Source organism: Arachis hypogaea, chromosome 19 (assembly GCF_003086295.3).
Source record: "Arachis hypogaea cultivar Tifrunner chromosome 19, arahy.Tifrunner.gnm2.J5K5, whole genome shotgun sequence".
Classification (NCBI taxonomy): domain Eukaryota; kingdom Viridiplantae; phylum Streptophyta; class Magnoliopsida; order Fabales; family Fabaceae; genus Arachis; species Arachis hypogaea.
Genome location: NC_092054.1, coordinates 32907532 through 32912397, shown reverse-complemented (window position 1 = coordinate 32912397; position 4866 = coordinate 32907532).

Here is a 4866-nt window from a genome sequence, read left to right as displayed (position 1 = left end):
ATATCATATTCACATACCAGCATTTGTATACTCAAAAAACTCTGGTGCATTCAAAGCTGCAAGGTCTAAGCGCGAATAAAAGATGGCTCCCTAAACAGATGTTGGCTTGCTAGTACATTTGTCACTTCTTCTATATCTGCCTCATTAATGCAATCAACGCCGTCGCCATTTATATTTGAATAATCTATTTCATAGTTGCCTTCAAATTCATCTTCACTTTCACTATTATATAGCCTTCTCAATTCATGTTTTCATAAGCTTCTTCAACCCATAAGGCAAGCGTTCGAACTCAACATGTAACTCGATGATGGACTCTTGTGATCGACTTTCGTGATATATTGAAAATATTTCTTGTATTATTGCTTCATGAATGACATATTTCATCTTGAATTGTATGCATCCTTCAAATATTATTACAAATATCTGTACACAACACTAGTCACTTTTTTTAATATTTGAAGATCTATCATTTCACAAATTATACCTTTAGTTCTTCAAATAAGATTAAGATTCTTTAAAGTAAAGAAGATGGTAAATTAGTCAAGTGAATAGTTAATCACTCTTAAATTAAGATAGTAGGGCAGAAGTTACAAAATTAATGGTGACTAATCATTCACTTTACTAACTTCCTTATCTTAGAGGATCCAAATTTTTTCAAATAATATCATAAAAGGAACAACAATATTACATAGATTCTCACACATAAATCTTACACGTTCGGATGTCTAAAATAAAATTTGACCATCATAACTCAAATTAATTCTATCACCCATTTTTTTTCACTATTTTTTTAAAATTAAATACAAGAACAACAAATATACCAAAAAAATAAAAACAGAAAAAAAGAATAAAAAGAAGAACAACAAAATGAATCCATCATTGAATCCTTATTTGTAGTCGCTGAAATTCAAATATTTTTATTTTTTCCTAACAAATATTTCCCACCATCCATCAAGTCGCCCTCAACATCCATCAAGTCGCCCCTCATTTTCTTCTTTTCAAAACTTTTTTCACATCATTACATTAATCGCTCCTTTTATTCTCTGTCTTTTTTTGTTCTCTTTCTACTGCCTACAAATTGCGAACAACAATTTCTACTTGTTTTCAATATACCAGTAAAACACACAAGTATATCATAATAGCATATAACACCAATTGCAGTCCAATATTAAAAAAAAATTAGCCTCATCTAAATATCCAACACTTAGCAGTAGTTGTCACAAAATTATTTGTCTAAAAAAATTTAAATTAATAAAAAACATATAATTATTTATATCTTCATCATGTTTTCTTATATAATATTTGTTGAATTTGTATAATTTTTTTCTTTTGAAAGATATCAAAGATCGAATTCTAAATCTTTCAATCATCAAAGTTCTGATATCTATATCATAAAATAACTGTTTTTAAAACCTTAAACCAACAGAAAATTATACATAAATAACTATATTTCTAACATAAAAAAATCTAAAAAAATGTTAATTGTTTTATAACTGTAAAAACAAAAATAAAAGGTGAGTTGGTATTGCATGGAGAAAGTGAGAGGTGTGGTATGCTCGTGGGGGAAGAAGGTTTGTTGTGTGTGGCACAGGGCGTCATGTGTTTGGCACACATTCATTTGCACAGTGATTTAGTGGATTTCAATTCATTCATAACCAACCAACGTGCTCGTTATTGCTCTGTTTTATTTTTAAGTAATCTCCCATTGTCATTGTGGAATGAAACAAATTAAAGCTGTGATGGTGCACTGAAACCAAAAGCTAGCTAGATGGTAAAGTGAGAACCACAATCACTAGGAAAAGCTATAGCTTTTTTGTAATAAAAAATATACAAGCTAAGATGTGTTCATTTCAGCAACATTTTTTTTTTTGGTTTCATTTTCTTGTATGTCTTCCAACCTTCTATACCGTATAGAAAAGCGCATTTTGCAATTTGCACTATTTCTCCCTTTTAGTTTCAGCGTCGAGTAGTCGCATTTTGCTTTTTGTATTTTTTTGATAGCGAAGATCAATGCTTTTTCCTTCCCTCTTCTTTTCAATATTTCAATGGTCAGTTTTCAGAGATAAAATTCATATTACTAACAGTCATCTGTATAAGAAAGAATAAGATTGTTAGATGTTTTTTTCTATTTTGTGGGGATATATATAAATAATTATATTAGCTATTTATGTTTTGGTTTATATATGTTATTACTGTTCTACTAATAAAAAGAATACGTTAAAATTATCTACCAGTTTGAACCTTAACGAAAATAAAATTCTATGCTATTTTGTTTTACTTAAGTCTTCAAAAGTTTAACCAATTTGGATTGGTCGAGTGGTCAGTTCACTAGTCTGCTTAAGCAAGTGTCGGGAGTTCGAATTCCGCCTTGTGTATATAGCAACCCGTTGGCCAGCGATAGACCTTTAATATAAATAAAGCTGCAATCCGCGACGAATTAGTCGTTACCTTGTCGGGTTAAGAGATACCCCGTTAGAAAATTCATACATAACAATGAGTTTGTCCTAACCCAGACTCCACCCTAAATATATATTGATGAGTCTATTTTAGACTATAACTCAGCCCTAAATCCAATGAAATCTAAATATTTTCGAATCACAATTATACCGGGTCCAAATTGGGTGAAAACCGGACCTTTAAAACTTAAACAATAATTTATAAAACAAATTATTTATAAAGAAACTTATTTATGATACACTTATTTATAAAGAAGAAACTTGTTGTCGAGAAGTTAAAATCCATATTTGAACTTGAATTTGTCTATAAATTCTAATTTGAAGCTTTTTTTTTTATCTATTTTCTAATTCAACAAGTGTGATTAAAAATAAAACAATAAGCTTATAATTAATATAACATAATATTAGAATTAATTTAAAACCTATATACTTTTTTAGTTTCTTTAAGGTGCACATGGGTCGAGTGAAATCGGGTTCGTCTTGACGCAGACCTGACCCTAAATAATGATCGAGTATATTTTTGAGATCCGTATCCGACCCTAAACCCAATGAAATCACATCAAACTAATCCTTAAAATATTCGAGTCCGGACGGAATCTTTGAGTCGAATCGAGCCATATACACTCCTACCCAAGAATAATTATAAAGCCTAGAAATACAAGGTTCCCTGTATGTTTTGGTAGTTGTAAGTTTAAAATTCACTAAATTTATACCCATTTAATTATTATGTACATTATTGGTGGGCTAGGCAAAAATTGAATAATTTAAGAATAAATAACTATGTAGCAGCTAAATAGATTTTGTTAGAACAAAATATTATATGTTCATATATATGAAACCAGAAAAATTAGAGACTATAATATTCAGATATCGACTTTATTGAATGTTAAATCAATTCACATCCACTACAGATTATACTCATTCTTGTTGGAGGAACCTTTTTAGAAAAAATGTTAAACAGACATTTGATTTTACTTCCACCAAGGCAATTGAGGTGACTCATATATTCGTCAAAAATTGCAAATTTATTGATATACATTTGAAAACATACTTTACTTATGTTGTGATAATGAGTTAGTAATTTAGTATTAAAAACAATTGCTAAAGAAAAGAGTTTAGAGTGGATAAATGACTCTAGAGCATGTAGTACAAACTTTATGAATGTAAATTTGTTTGATAATTAAGAAACAAACTCCTTAAATCTTTCAGGATAAAAAACAGAAATAAGTCAAGGGAGGCCAAAAATTACCCAAATCCGTCAAATTGAAAATTGCTTTAAGAATGAGCCAAAGCACATTACTATATAATTCGAACCAGGTTAGTTCGAACTACAAAAATACATAATTTGAACCAAGGTAGCTCGAATAATGATGGAACAAGTGATGAATATAATTCGAACCTAGTTGGTTCAAACTAGGATTGGAGTAATTCGAACTAGGAGAGTTCGAATTACACCTTAGAATGCTTCAGCAAGTAATTCGAACCTAGTTGGTTCGAATTAGTCAAAGTTTGCCTCGAATAGTAATTCGAACTAGGCCGGTTCAAATTACACAGGTCTCCGCTATATAAGGAGTTCGAATAAGCCTCATTCGAACCACGTTTCCATTCTCATACCCCACCAAATCCCAGAGAAAACGACCCAGATTTGATCCGACAAAGACTCGAACAGAATACTCAGCCGATGGGGGACGATCCGGAAAGGCTATATCGGTTGGACGGAGTTGCTCATATAGTCGGGGTCATCAACGACGAGGTTAGTTGATAGAAAACTTTGTGGTATCGGTTTATCTAAGTTAGTGATTTTGCATGCGATTTTAGTAGCGGTTTATCGTAGTGGTATTGCAAGTGGTTTATTTGAGTGGTTTTACATGCGGTTTAGTTGGTGGTTTAGTCGGTGGTTTATGTTAGTGGTTTCGCATGCGGTTTTAAAACTCATTCCCGAACTCAGAACACTTGCCCACATACCGGCGATAGTCAGACTCCACTACCTTGTACTGTACCCCTCGGCGGATGCTGTAAGTCTTCACACTTAACAGGGTCTCATCTTTATCCTGAAATTGCTGACCAACCTGGAACTCTGTCAGACCGGCAATCCCTTCCGCATGTCTAGCTCCAAATCCAGCAGGCTGCCCAGAAACCCCCTCCTGCCTCATGGCATCCAAGTCCAAAGAGGAAAAATGTGGTGGATACTGCTATGTGCTAGAGCTAGAACCACCTCCCATCCCGGCAGGCTCACTCGCTCCAATATCATCGCCATTGTCATCATCAATCATATCCGGCTCGACATCATCGTCCTCTGGATCACCCAACAATCCCTCTCCAACCCCAGGTGGTGCAACACACTGTAAAGAGGTCGGCAGAAATTCCCCTGTTCCGACCTCGTCCCCTACACTGCCGTTGAGATCAACAG